At 40.5% G+C, this 15,473-nt stretch overlaps 1 protein-coding gene across 3 annotated transcripts in view; it reads right to left on the bottom strand.

The window, feature by feature from the left end:
* The window catches only part of MAP4K3 (mitogen-activated protein kinase kinase kinase kinase 3), a 788,683-nt gene that overhangs the window by 461,644 nt on the left and 311,566 nt on the right, over nt 1–15,473 (bottom strand). The gene's annotated exons all lie outside the window — the stretch shown is intronic.

Here is a 15,473-nt window from a genome sequence, read left to right as displayed (position 1 = left end):
TCTTTTGTAGCCAATTCTTGGCGGACCATATCCTCGATATGGTAATGATGAATCTGACTCAATGATGTCCCATCTTTCTTTCAGAGTCATTCCTAATGTTCTTGTGTTGGGAGAGAAGTAGTGATGAAATTTATTCTATTCTTGGAATCCCATTGCTCCTGGGCTCCATTGTATGGGCGGAGTAGTCACCGGGATACGCATTCGCATTGCGGTTGAATGTCCTTTGAAGCAGGACCCGCTTGTTTCGCCAAGCGCTTCTTAGCGCTGAACTATTGGTATGTTTTGACATGTCTATCTTTACTGTTCTACTAGCGGGTTGTCGTAGGTGTCAGAGCAGTCTTCTAGTATCACTTCAGGTTAATAACGATATTGGATCAATCGGAGGCAGGCCATTTACTATGGGGATATACCACATGTATACACTCTTACTGACATAGTTACGCATTCCAATCTGCCAATATAGTGTATATATATTTTTGGTAAAGTATGGGATATCTTTCACTATCGCTACCTCTATGCCTATATTGTACGGTCTCCTCTAGACCGATATGTTGGGGACTGTATGTCTAGCTGACAACGCATATGTTTTTGTATACACATTTTAGTATGTTTACATCTTTTGATACTATGTTTATATAATTGTTTATATAATTGCTATATTTCTACAACTGTGTCCATTTTGTTGCTGCCATAGATGATGATGATCTTGGCTTGCCATTCTGCATCTGTGTATTTTATGCATTTTAAGTATGTTTTCAATTTTGGTGTTGTTTACATTAGTGGGGTTGCCTAGGCAACAACTTTGGCGGTTTTTTTACACTGGGGAGGGTCTTTTGTAAGTGTATAAATGTTTGTTTCACTCTATGTACTTTGGTCTGATGAAGGGGTATATTCCCCGAAAACGTCACTTAATAAATCCATTATTTGTCAAGACCAGTGAGTGCTGTTTCCTGCTTGTTAGATATTGAACCTTACTCTAGCACCCTGGCATTGGAACTGAACTGTTTGTGAGAGTGCACCTGCTTCAACTTATTATATATATACAGTTGCAAGAAAAAGTATGTGAACCCTTTGGAATGATATGGATTTCTGCACAAATTGGTCATAAAATGTGATCTGATCATCATCTAAGTCACAACAATAGACAATTACAGTCTGCTTAAACTAATAACACACAAAGAATTAAATGTTGCCATGTTTTTATTGAACACACCATGTAAACATTCATCAAATATCACTCACCAATACCCTGGCACAAGTGTCTCTTATCTGAAAAGCACCTGCCGTAAAATATTCGTAAAACTTTAATCTCATCCTTGGTGACAGAAAATAACATTACATTCCTCGCCATAACATTTACACTAAATTTACACATCTTCCACCTACAGATGCTGAAGAGTGGGATTGCCTGTTAATACAACCTTTTTGGTCTGCAGTGATAGACATTATGCAGACAATATCTAATTGGTAATCTTCTTTACATGGTGGTAAACTGCACTTAATTACACAGTATTACACAGACCCCAGGATCACAGAATGGCAAACCCATACCCTCTCCTTAAACAAACTAAAATATAATCTAAAGGGTAAAATAGACTTTTTTGGTAGATATAAAGTCATTTTGGATTCAGTGGACAGTCCACTTTTAGTTAGAAGTTAGACCACGCAGATACAACTGCATGGGACCCGGTGTGTATGGACTTTAATTATCCTACCTAAGCCAAACAAACCCCAAAGAGACCCACAATATTAACAGCTAAAACCTTAATAACCAAGAAGTAAACTAAGATGTAACCTCATTACAGAGCCCCTGAAGAGCAGAGCTTATCGGCAGAACTTTTTTTACTTTCTGCATTAAGTTTTCTTTTATAGAGAATCTTTTCTACAGGTCATTTTGAAATGAAATTCAAATTTAAAGTGATATGAAACCCAAATTTTTTCTTTCCTGATTCAGGTAGAGCATGCAATTTTAAGCAACTTTCTAATTGACTCCTATCATATTATATATTAATAATATGAGTAAATTAGAACGTTGCTTAAATTTGCATGATCTATATGAATCATGAAAGACAAACATTTGGGTTTAATATCCCTTTAAATTAGGCAGTTACACTAAAGCACCTGCTTAATTGCAATCTGTTAAAGTGACATTATACACTCATTTTTTCTTTGCATAAATGTTTTGTAGATGATCTATTTATAAAGCATATAAAGTTGTTTTTTTTTTTAAATGTATAGTTTTGCTTATTTTTAAGGTACATTGCTCTGATTTTCAGACTCCTAACCAAGCCCCAAAGTTTTATGTGAATACCGTCAGCTACCTTCTCCAGCTTGTTCCAGGTTTTGTGTAAAGGGTCTTTTCATATGCAAAAGAAGGGGGGGAGTGTCTTATTTCCCACTTGCAGTGGACTTTCCAGCCACCCTTTCAACAGAACTAAACTTAGAACTTCTAAGTAAGTTTTTAAACAGTTTTATACTGGATTTTTATATCAGTATCTGTGCATCTTATTTTTTATAGTAGTGTCTATTACATGCAGTTATATGAAAATGAGTGTATACTGTCCCTTTAATTAACTTGAGGATAAAGCAATTTTTAAAGTTTTATAATTGCATTGCAAATTAACTGCAGAATAAAAAAACAGAATTTATGTTAACCTGATAAATTACTTTCTCCAACGGTGGGGGGTAGTTATCAAGCCGTCAACCTCAAATACGCTGCGTATTCCGCAGCGTATTTGTGGCGAGGCTGATACGCCTTAGTTATCAAAGGCTCGAGACCGGCAAAAGTAGAATTTTGTGACGTCAGCTTCGATCCGCCGGACTCAGTCCGACACAGATCGATTCTTACGTCACTCCAGATGTTCCGCACACAAGTGCGGCACATTCTCACTACTTTTGCTAGCTATCAAAAAACTAGCAGGTACGCTCGGCACTTTTACGGCCCAGCGTACCTGGTTTTCAAAGCGCCAGCCTGGAGGCGGCGGATCCCATAGGAATCAATGGGAGTCTGACCATAGCGAAAGTACAAGTTCGCTGCTGACAGACATCCCATTGATTCCTATGGGAGCTGTCTACACCTAACACCCTAACATGTACCCCGAGTCTAAACACCCCTAATCTGACCCCCCCTACACCGCCGCAACTAAATAAAGTTATTACCCCCTAAACCGCCGCTCCCGGAGCCCACCGCAAGCTACTCTATACATATTAACCCCTAAACCGCCGCTCCCGGAGCCCACCGCAACTATAATAAATGTATTAACCCCTAACCCGCCGCTCCCTGAACCCGCCGCAACCTATATTAAATGTATTAACCCCTATCCTGCCCCCCCTACACCGTCGCCACCTATAATACATTTATTAACCCCTAATCTGCCCCCCCTACACCGTCGCCACCTATAATAAATTTATTAACCCCTATCCTGCCCCCCACTACGCCGCCGCCACTGTAATAAAATGATTAACCCCTAAACCTAACCCTAACCCTAACGCCCCCTAACTTAAATATTAATTAAATAAATCTAAATAAATTAACTCTTATTAACTAAATGAATCCTATTTAAAACTAAATACTTACCTTTAAAATAAACCCTAATATAGCTACAATATAAATAATAATTATATTCTAGCTATCTTAGGATTTATTTTTATTTTACAGGTACCTTTCAATTTATTTTAACCATGTACAATAGCTATTAAATAGTTATTAACTATTTAATAGCTTACCTAGCTAAAATAAAGAGAAATGTACCTGTGAAATAAATCCTAACCTAAGTTACAATTACACCTAACACTACACTATACTTTAATAAATTATTCCTATTTAAAAATAAATACTTACCTGTAAAATAAACCCTAAGATAGCTACAATGTAATTAATAATTATATTATAGCTATCTTAGGATTTATATTTATTTTACAGGTAACTTTGTATTTATTTTAGCTAGTTAGAATAGTTATTAAATAGTTATTAACTATTTAATAACTACCTAGCTAAAAGAAATACAAAATTACCTGTAAAATAAATCCTAACTTAAGTTACAATTAAACCTAATACTACACTATCATTAAATTAACTAAATAAACTACCTACAAAGAACTACAATGAAATACAATTACATAAACTAACTAAAGTACAAAAAATAAAAAAAGCTAAGTTACAAAAAATAAAAAATTAAGTTACAAACATGTTAAAAATATTACAACAATTTTAAGCTACTTACACCTAATCTAAGCCCCCTAATAAAATAACAAACCCCCCCAAAATAAAAAAAATCCCTACCCTATTCTAAATTACATAAATTTCAAAGCTCTTTTACCTTACCAGCCCTGAAAAGGGCCATTTGTGGGGGCATGCCCCAAAAAGTTCAGCTCTTTTGCCTGTAAAAGAAAAATACAACCCCCCCCCCCAACATTAAAACCCACCACCCACATACCCCTAATCTAACCCAAACCCCCCTTACAAAAACCTAACACTAATCCCCTGAAGATCATCCTACCTTGAGTCGTCTTCACTCAGCCGAGCCACCGATGGAACTGAAGAGGACATCCGGAGCGGAAGAAGTTAATCCTCCAAGCGGCGCTGAAGAAATCTTCCATCCGATGAAGTCATCATCCAGGCGGCGCTGAAGAAGTCTTCGATCCGGCCGATGTCATCTTCAAAGAGGCGCTGAAGAGGTCTTCTATCCGGGCGAAGTCATCTTCCAAGCCGGGTCTTCAATCTTCCTTCCGCCGACGCGGAACCACCTTCTTCACCGACGGACTACGACGAATGACGGCTCCTTTAAGGGACGTCATCCAAGATGGCGTCCCCTCAATTCCGATTGGCTGATAGGATTCTATCAGCCAATCGGAATTAAGGTAGGAAAATCTGATTGGCTGATGGAATCAGCCAATCAGATTCAAGTTCAATCCGATTGGCTGATCCAATCAGCCAATCAGATTGAGCTCGCATTCTATTGGCTGATCGGAACAGCCAATAGAATGCGAGCTCAATCTGATTGGCTGATTCCATCAGCCAATCAGATTTTCCTACCTTAATTCCGATTGGCTGATAGAATCCTATCAGCCAATCGGAATTGAGGGGACGCCATCTTGGATGACGTCCCTTAAAGGAGCCGTCATTCGTCGTAGTCCGTCGGTGAAGAAGGTGGTTCCGCGTCGGCGGAAGGAAGATTGAAGACCCGGCTTGGAAGATGACTTCGCCCGGATAGAAGACCTCTTCAGCGCCTCTTTGAAGATGACATCGGCCGGATCGAAGACTTCTTCAGCGCCGCCTGGATGATGACTTCATCGGATGGAAGATTTCTTCAGCGCCGCTTGGAGGATTAACTTCTTCCGCTCCGGATGTCCTCTTCAGTTCCATCGGTGGCTCGGCTGAGTGAAGACGACTCAAGGTAGGATGATCTTCAGGGGATTAGTGTTAGGTTTTTGTAAGGGGGGTTTGGGTTAGATTAGGGGTATGTGGGTGGTGGGTTTTAATGTTGGGGGGGGGTTGTATTTTTATTTTACAGGCAAAAGAGCTGAACTTTTTGGGGCATGCCCCCACAAATGGCCCTTTTAAGGGCTGGTAAGGTAAAAGAGCTTTGAAATTTATGTAATTTAGAATAGGGTAGGGATTTTTTTTATTTTGGGGGGGTTTGTTATTTTATTAGGGGGCTTAGATTAGGTGTAAGTAGCTTAAAATTGTTGTAATATTTTTAACATGTTTGTAACTTAATTTTTTATTTTTTGTAACTTAGCTTTTTTTATTTTTTGTACTTTAGTTAGTTTATGTAATTGTATTTCATTGTAGTTATTTGTAGTTAATTTATTTAATTAATGTAATGATAGTGTAGTGTTAGGTTTAATTGTAACTTAAGTTAGGATTTATTTTACAGGTAATTTTGTATTTCTTTTAGCTAGGTAGTTATTAAATAGTTAATAACTATTTAATAACTATTCTAACTAGCTAAAATAAATACAAAGTTACCTGTAAAATAAATATAAATCCTAAGATAGCTATAATATAATTATTAATTACATTGTAGCTATCTTAGGGTTTATTTTACAGGTAAGTATTTATTTTTAAATAGGAATAATTTATTAAAGTATAGTGTAGTGTTAGGTGTAATTGTAACTTAGGTTAGGATTTATTTTACAGGTAAATTTCAGTTTATTTTAGCTAGGTAAGCTATTAAATAGTTAATAACTATTTAATAGCTATTGTACATGGTTAAAATAAATTGAAAGGTACCTGTAAAATAAAAATAAATCCTAAGATAGCTAGAATATAATTATTATTTATATTGTAGCTATATTAGGGTTTATTTTAAAGGTAAGTATTTAGTTTTAAATAGGATTCATTTAGTTAATAAGAGTTAATTTATTTAGATTTATTTAATTAATATTTAAGTTAGGGGGGCGTTATGGTTAGGGTTAGACTTAGGTTTAGGGGTTAATCATTTTATTACAGTGGCGGCGGCGTAGTGGGGGGCAGGATAGGGGTTAATAAATTTATTATAGGTTGCGGCGGGTTCATGGAGCGGCGGTTTAGGGGTTAAACTATTTATTTAGTTGCGGAGAGGTGCGGGATCAGCAGGATAGGGGTTAATAATTTTATAATAGAGGGCGACGGTATAGGGGGGCAGGATAGGGGTTACTAGGTATAATGTAGGTGGCAGCGGTGTCCGGGAGCGGCGGTTTAGGGGTTAATACATTTATAAGACTTGCGGCGGGGTCTAGGAGCGGCGGTTTAGGGGTTAATACATTTATAAGACTTGCGGCGGGGTCTAGGAGCGGCGGTTTAGGGGTTAATACATTTATAAGACTTGCGGCGGGGTCTAGGAGCGGCGGTTTAGGGGTTAGTAACTTTATTTAGTTGCGGGGGCCTCCGGGGGCGCCGGTATAGGGGGTAGAACAGTGTAGTTTAGTGTGAGTGCTTAGTGACAGGCTAGCAATAAAGCTGGGAAAAAGCCGAAGGGCAGCGAGATCGGATGAGTGATAACTGTCACAGTCCGCTGCTCATCGCCCCGCGGCTTTTTGACAGCTTTATTTGATAACTTAGGCGAACGTATTCAAGGTCCGCGGCGGCGAAGGTAGGCGAGCTTAGGCGGACGTATTGGGCCGGCGAAGCCAGAAAAGTAGACGGCTTGATAAGTAGCCCCCGGTGTGTCCGGTCCACGGCGTCATCCTTACTTGTGGGATATTCTCTTCCCCAACAGGAAATGGCAAAGAGCCCAGCAAAGCTGGTCACATGATCCCTCCAAGGCTCCGCCTTCCCCAGTCATTCGACCGACGTAAAGGAGGAATATTTGCATAGGAGAAATCATATGATACCGTGGTGACTGTAGTTAAAGAAAATAAATCATCAGACCTGATTAAAAAACCAGGGCGGGCCGTGGACCGGACACACCGTTGGAGAAAGTAATTTATCAGGTAAACATAAATTCTGTTTTCTCTAACATAGGTGTGTCCGGTCCACGGCGTCATCCTTACTTGTGGGAACCAATACCAAAGCTTTAGGACACGGATGATGGGAGGGAGCAAATCAGGTCACCTAGATGGAAGGCACCACGGCTTGCAAAACCTTTCTCCCAAAAATAGCCTCAGAAGAAGCAAAAGTATCAAATTTGTAAAATTTGGTAAAAGTGTGCAGTGAAGACCAAGTCGCTGCCTTACATATCTGATCAACAGAAGCCTCATTCTTGAAGGCCCATGTGGAAGCCACGGCCCTAGTGGAATGAGCTGTGATTCTTTCAGGAGGCTGCCGTCCGGCAGTCTCATAAGCCAATCTGATGATGCTTTTAAGCCAAAAAGAGAGAGAGGTAGAAGTTGCTTTTTGACCTCTCCTTTTACCAGAATAAACAACAAACAAGGAAGATGTTTGTCTGAAATCCTTTGTAGCATCTAAATAGAATTTTAGAGCACGAACTACATCCAAATTGTGCAACAAACGTTCCTTCTTTGAAACTGGATTCGGACACAAAGAAGGCACGACTATCTCCTGGTTAATGTTTTTGTTAGAAACAACTTTCGGAAGAAAACCAGGTTTAGTACGCAAAACCAAAAAACTGAGAACCCTCGCTTTGATAAAATCAAGCGTTCAATCTCCAAGCAGTCAGTTGGAGTGAGGCCAGATTCGGATGTTCGAACGGACCTTGAACAAGAAGGTCCTGTCTCAAAGGTAGCTTCCATGGTGGAGCCGATGACATATTCACCAGGTCTGCATACCAAGTCCTGCGTGGCCACGCAGGAGCTATCAAGATCACCGATGCCCTCTCCTGATTGATCCTGGCTACCAGCCTGGGGATGAGAGGAAACGGTGGGAATACATAAGCTAGGTTGAAGGTCCAAGGTGCTACTAGTGCATCTACTAGAGTCGCCTTGGGATCCCTGGATCTGGACCCGTAGCAAGGAACCTTGAAGTTCTGACGAGAGGCCATCAGATCCATGTCTGGAATGCCCCACAATTGAGTAATTTGGGCAAAGATTTCCGGATGGAGTTCCCACTCCCCCGGATGAAATGTCTGACGACTCAGAAAATCTGCTTCCCAGTTTTCCACTCCTGGGATGTGGATTGCAGACAAGTGGCAGGAGTGAGTCTCCGCCCATTGAATGATTTTGGTCACTTCTTCCATCGCCAGGGAACTCCTTGTTCCCCCCTGATGGTTGATATACGCGACAGTCGTCATGTTGTCTGATTGAAACCGTATGAATTTGGCCTTTGCTAGCTGAGGCCAAGCCTTGAGAGCATTGAATATCGCTCTCAGTTCCAGAATATTTATCGGGAGAAGAGATTCTTCCCGAGACCAAAGACCCTGAGCTTTCAGGGGTTCCCAGACCGCGCCCCAGCCCACCAGACTGGCGTCGGTCGTGACAATGACCCACTCTGGTCTGCGGAAGCTCATCCCCTGTGACAGGTTGTCCAGGGTCAGCCACCAACGGAGTGAATCTCTGGTCCTCTGATCTACTTGTATCGTCGGAGACAAGTCTGTATAATCCCCATTCCACTGACTGAGCATGCACAGTTGTAATGGTCTCAGATGAATTCGCGCAAAAGGAACTATGTCCATTGCCGCGACCATCAAACCTATTACTTCCATGCACTGCGCTATGGAAGGAAGAGGAACAGAATGAAGTACTTGACAAGAGCTTAGAAGTTTTGATTTTCTGGCCTCTGTCAGAAAAATCCTCATTTCTAAGGAGTCTATTATTGTTCCCAAGAAGGGAACTCTTGTTGACGGAGATAGAGAACTTTTTTCTACGTTCACTTTCCACCCGTGAGATCTGAGAAAGGCCAGGACAATGTCCGTATGAGCCTTTGCTTGTGGTAGGGACGACGCTTGAATCAGTATGTCGTCCAAGTAAGGTACTACTGCAATGCCCCTTGGTCGTAGCACCGCTAGAAGGGACCCTAGTACCTTTGTGAAAATTCTTGGAGCAGTGGCTAATCCGAATGGAAGTGCCACAAACTGGTAATGCTTGTCCAGAAAGGCGAACCTTAGGAACCGATGATGTTCCTTGTGGATAGGAATATGTAGATACGCATCCTTTAAATCCACCGTGGTCATGAATTGACCTTCCTGGATGGAAGGAAGAATTGTCCGAATGGTTTCCATTTTGAACGATGGAACCTTGAGAAACTTGTTTAGGATCTTGAGATCTAAGATTGGTCTGAATGTTCCCTCTTTTTTGGGAACTATGAACAGATTGGAGTAGAATCCCATCCCTTGTTCTCCTAATGGAACAGGATGAATCACTCCCATTTTTAACAGGTCTTCTACACAATGTAAGAATGCCTGTCTTTTTAAGTGGTCTGAAGACAATTGAGACCTGTGGAACCTCCCCCTTGGGGGTAGCTCCTTGAATTCCAGAAGATAACCTTGGGAGACTATTTCTAGCGCCCAAGGATCCAGAACATCTCTTGCCCAAGCCTGAGCGAAGAGAGAAAGTCTGCCCCCCACCAGATCCGGTCCCGGATCGGGGGCCAACATCTCATGCTGTCTTGGTAGCAGTGGCAGGTTTCTTGGCCTGCTTACCTTTGTTCCAGCCTTGCATTGGCCTCCAGGCTGGCTTGGTTTGAGAAGTATTACCCTCTTGCTTAGAGGATGTAGCACTTGGGGCTGGTCCGTTTCTGCGAAAGGGACGAAAATTTGGTTTATTTTTAGCCTTGAAAGACCTATCCTGAGGAAGGGCGTGGCCCTTACCCCCAGTGATATCAGAAATAATCTCTTTCAAGTCAGGGCCAAACAGTGTTTTCCCCTTGAAAGGTATGTTAAGCAATTTGTTCTTGGAAGACGCATCCGCTGACCAAGATTTTAGCCAAAGCGCTCTGCGCGCCACAATAGCAAACCCAGAATTTTTCGCCGCTAATCTAGCCAATTGCAAAGTGGCGTCTAAAGTAAAAGAGTTAGCCAATTTGAGAGCATGAATTCTGTCCTCATAAGAAGAATCTTTATTGAGCGACTTTTCTAGTTCATCGAACCAGAAACACGCTGCTGTAGTGACAGGAACCATGCATGAAATTGGTTGTAGAAGGTAACCTTGCTGAACAAACATCTTTTTAAGCAAACCCTCTAATTTTTTATCCATAGGATCTTTGAAAGCACAACTATCCTCAATAGGGATAGTAGTGCGTTTGTTTAGAGTAGAAACCGCCCCCTCGACCTTGGGGACTGTCTGCCATAAGTCCTTTCTGGGGTCGACCATACGAAACAATTTCTTAAATATAGGGGGAGGGACAAAAGGTATGCCAGGCCTTTCTCATTCTTTGTTTACAATGTCCGCCACCCGCTTGGGTATAGGAAAAGCTTCGGGGGGCCCCGGGACCTCTAGGAACTTGTCCATCTTACATAATTTCTCTGGAATGACCAAATTCTCACCAAAAAACTCTGAGCCATCTCCGTGGAGATGTTGCCTGTACAACGGCAAAGAGAATGACAGGGGAAGGCGGAGCCTAGGAGGGATCATGTGACCAGCTTTGCTGGGCTCTTTGCCATTTCCTGTTGGGGAAGAGAATATCCCACAAGTAAGGATGACGCCGTGGACCGGACACACCTATGTTGGAGAAATTAAATTTTGTTGAGTTTTTAAAATGTTTCTCAAATAAATGTGGTTTCCTTTGCTCTTGGTCTAATATCACATAATAATTATAAGGTACAAATGTAGTAAAAAAAAAAAAGGTGCATTGTTTACAAGAACCAAAATTCAAAGTCACAGCTTTGCAGACTGGGAAAGGCTAAGGGACAGGGATGAGATGGTCATCAATCAATATGCTGCCGTTTTGCAGCGCTGCTCTGTATTTGACTCTTCACTTCAAACAGCGCTTCTAGCTGACTGCATTGTGTTAAGCAAAACTTACACAGTGCAGCCAGAGCACATCACTGTTGGAAGAGAGCAGCCTGATGTGGAGCATCTCTGCAAAGCAAAAGCACTAAAAGCAGGTGTCCCAGTCTCTCTGCAGACATCCTGCATTTTCTGCAATGACATCTCAGATCACAGCATGTTCTCTCTTGGGGGGGAGATAAAATCATATCTTAAAAACTAGTGGTTAATCATATTTCCCACTACTTACAGTTATCACTCTGAATTTCGCCTATAGGACATTGAAGTGGTTAACCAAAAGATGACAGTTGTGGGGAAATCTGCCTGCACATTTAATATGGAGCCTTTGCTAACACAGTCTATGAATACATCATACCGTAAGACATTTTAGTAATTCTTTTCTCCCACTGAGCGTAGTAGATTGTAGTGGGTTAACGATTAGAGAACAACATTGTTCACTGAGTGTAAAATTATTTTCTTTTATAGAACGCAACAGTTGCAAGATCAATTGTACATCATAATCTCCTGTTAACTAATCTAAATTGTCTCAAAATAAATAAAAATAACATAAAAACTGTTTAAATATAAAGTAAAACTAACTGGAAGTGTATGATTGTATTCATTAAAGTCCTGGGACTCTTCTGTTCTGTTGTGACTGATAGGGTCAATTTGCACAGAAAAAAAGCAGGATTATTCAGCACAAGGCACTGTAATACATTTTCTCTTTCAGATCATGGAACAGAAAAAAAAATTTGAGCATTATGTCTCAGGGGTTTTTAACCTAAGATTTGGGAGCCGAATATGGTCTAGCAGTGATTGTTATTCCCTTTGCACCATTTCTCATCAGTCTTACCTGATCTGCAACATATAAACTGTTCCTGCGCTTCTAGAACGTTTTCTAACTTTCATCAATGTATTAATTTAGAGTTAGGCCAGCGGTTATCCCATCTTGCTCCCAGAGCAGAAATAAAAATTCTAATAGCTTTAACTCCTATAAATCACATATTCCTTATTTTATCCAGCAAACCACTTGCACACAAAGGGGTTAAACACAGAGCAAACGTCCTATGTGGGAACACCAACAAACTGCAGCCACTGAGCAGAAAATGGCTGACGAGCCAATAAAAAGCTACATATGCAGGCATCAACCAATCACCGCCTGTGTCTTGTTCAGGAACTCTAAAGTCTTGTAACTTTACCTATGATTTAATTCCTTTGCAGATGATAGACACACTATAAACAAGGAACAATCATGAAAGATGTATGCTAAAGTGCTAATGAATTAGAGCATGTCATTTTTTTAATAGAAATTTTCCTTAAACACATTCAGAATCTACTAAAAAAAAGTTGACTACAATAAATGCTATCTACAGCTGGAAAAAAAGACACAAAAAGTATATTATAACTTTTTTGTGGTCTTGCTCTGTTGTATAAGCTATAAAATTTGAATTTGTATTAATCTGAGGTTTTCAGTCTCAGTCCGTATGTTATCAGAACAGTCGACATTTGTGTCTTGGGCAAATGAAAAAAATAAATTAAAAAAATGGACCCGATATGGCTTCTACGCTTAAAGGGACATAATACTCATATGCTAAATCACTTGAAACTGATGCAGTATAAAGGCTGTGACACACTGCAAGCGATGCGGCGCGAGGCGAAACAGCTGTTTCGCTCCGCGTTGCATCGCTTCTGAAGATCAAATATTTAATCTCTAAGCGCTCAGCTACGCGACCTGACGCAGCAGAGTGCTCAGAGATGAAAAGGCAGGACACACTGAGCACGCACAGCCGCATCTACACGCTGCGCGCCGCTCCGCTTGCAGTGTGTCACAGCCTTAACTGTAAAAAGCTGACAGGAAAATCTCACCTGAGCATCTCTATGTAAAAAAAGGAAGATATTTTACCTCACAATCTCCTCAGCTCAGCAGAGTAAGTTCTGTGTAAAAAGTTATACTTCACCTGCTCCCAGCTGCAGGTAAAAAAATAAAAAAATGAAGAAATAAACTGCAGCCAATCAGCATCAGCAGTGCTGAGGTCATTAACTCTTTTACTGTGATCTCATGAGATTTGACTTAACTCTCATGAGATTTCATTGTAAACTTCCATAATCTGATAGGGAAATAATATGAGTGCACAAGGCTCATCCTTTCAGCTGTCCCAGGACAGACATACTAATATGCTGCTTAGAAATCCTTTACAATGAGATGTGGCTAATGAGGAACTTTTGAGATAAAATATCTTTCTTTTTTACATAGAGATGTTCAGGTGCTATTTTCTAGTCAGCTTTTTACAGCTATACTGCATCACTTTCAAGTGTTTAAACATTTGGGTATTATGGCCCTTTAACCCCTTAAGGACAAGGCCATTTTTCAATTTCTTTCCCGTAAGGACCAGGGCTATTTTTACATTTCTGCGGTGTTTGTGTTTAGCTGTAATTTTCCTCTTACTCATTAACTGTACCCATACATATTATAAACCGATTTTCTCGCCATTAAATGGACTTTCTAGAGATGCCATTATTTTCATCATATCTTATAATTTACTATAACAAAATTATAAAATATGAGGAAAAAAATGGAAAAAAACACACTTTTTCTAACTTTGACCCCCAAAATCTGTTACACATCTACAACCACCAAAAAACACCCATGCTAAATAGTTTCTAAATTTTGTCTTGAGTTTAGAAATACCCAATGTTAACATGTTCTTTGCTTTTTTTGCAAGTTATAGGGCAATAAGTACAAGTAGCACTTTGCTATTTCCAAACCACTTTTTTTCAAAATTAGCGCTAGTTACATTGGGACACTGATATCTTTCAGGAATCCCTGAATATCCCTTGACATGTATATATTTTTTTTTAGCAGACATCCCAAAGTATTGATCTAGGCCCATTTTGGTATATTTCATGCCACCCTTTCACCGCCAAATGAGATCAAATAAAAAAAATTGTTCACTTTTTCACAAATTTTTTCACAAACTTTAGATTTCTCACTGAAATTATTTACAAACAACTTGTGCAATTATGGCATAAATGGTTGTAAACACTTCTCTGGGATCCCCTTTGTTCAGAAATAGCAGACATATATGGCTTTGGCGTTGCTTTTTGGTAATTAGAAGCCCGCTAAATACCGCTGCGCACCACACGTGTATTATGCCCAGCAGTGAAGGGGTTAATTAGGGAGCATGTAGGGAGCTTATAGGGTTAATTTTAGCTTTAGTGTAGTAGACAACCCCAAGTATTGATCTAGGCCCATCTTGGTATATTTCATGCCACCATTTCACCGCCAAATGAGATCAAATGAAAAAAAATAGTACGTTAAATTTTTCACAATTTTAGGTTTCTCACTGAAATTATTTACAAACAGCTTGTGCAATTATGGCACAAATGGTTGTAAAAGCTTCTCTATGACCCCCTTTGTTCAGAAATATCAGACATATATGGCTTTGGCGTTGCTTCTTGGTAATTAGAAGGCCGCTAAATGCAGCTGCGCACCACACGTGTATTATGCCCATCAGTGAAGGGGTTAATTAGGGAGCTTGTAGGGAGCTTGCAGGGTTAATTTTAGCTTTAATGTAGAGATCAGCCTGCCACCTGACATATCACACCCCCTGATCCCTCCCAAATAGCTCTCTTCCCTCCCCCACCCCACAATTGTCCCCGCCATCTTAAGTACTGGCAGAAAGTCTGGCAGTACTAAAATAAAAGGTATTTTTTTTTTTAAAAAAAATATATATATATTTTTTTGCATATTTACATATGCTCATTTTTAGGATCCACCCTTAGCCCCCAACCTCCCTGATCACCCGTCAAACAGCTCTCTAACCCTCCCCCTCTAACGTATTGGTAGCCATCTTGGGTACTGGCAGCTGTCTGCCAGTAACCAGTTTACAATAAAATATATATTTTTATTATTATTTTTATAATTTTTCTGTAGTGTAGCTTGCCCCCCACCTCCCTCCCTCCGAGATCCCTTAGATCATTTTTTTTTTCCCCACTTTCTGTTCACATTTTTTCCGCAGTGTAGCGGCTCCCACTTGCTCACTACCCGTTCCCGGCTCCCGTGCACGATCCCGTGCGCCCGCCCTGGCGATCCTGCCCACTCCACATCATACGGCCCATCGATGGCCGCCCACCCGCCTCCCAGACTGGCTCCCACCTACCAACGATAC

Source organism: Bombina bombina, chromosome 4, assembly GCF_027579735.1.
Source record: "Bombina bombina isolate aBomBom1 chromosome 4, aBomBom1.pri, whole genome shotgun sequence".
In the NCBI taxonomy this organism is placed as follows: domain Eukaryota; kingdom Metazoa; phylum Chordata; class Amphibia; order Anura; family Bombinatoridae; genus Bombina; species Bombina bombina.
This window is presented reverse-complemented; position numbering and strand designations above follow the sequence as displayed.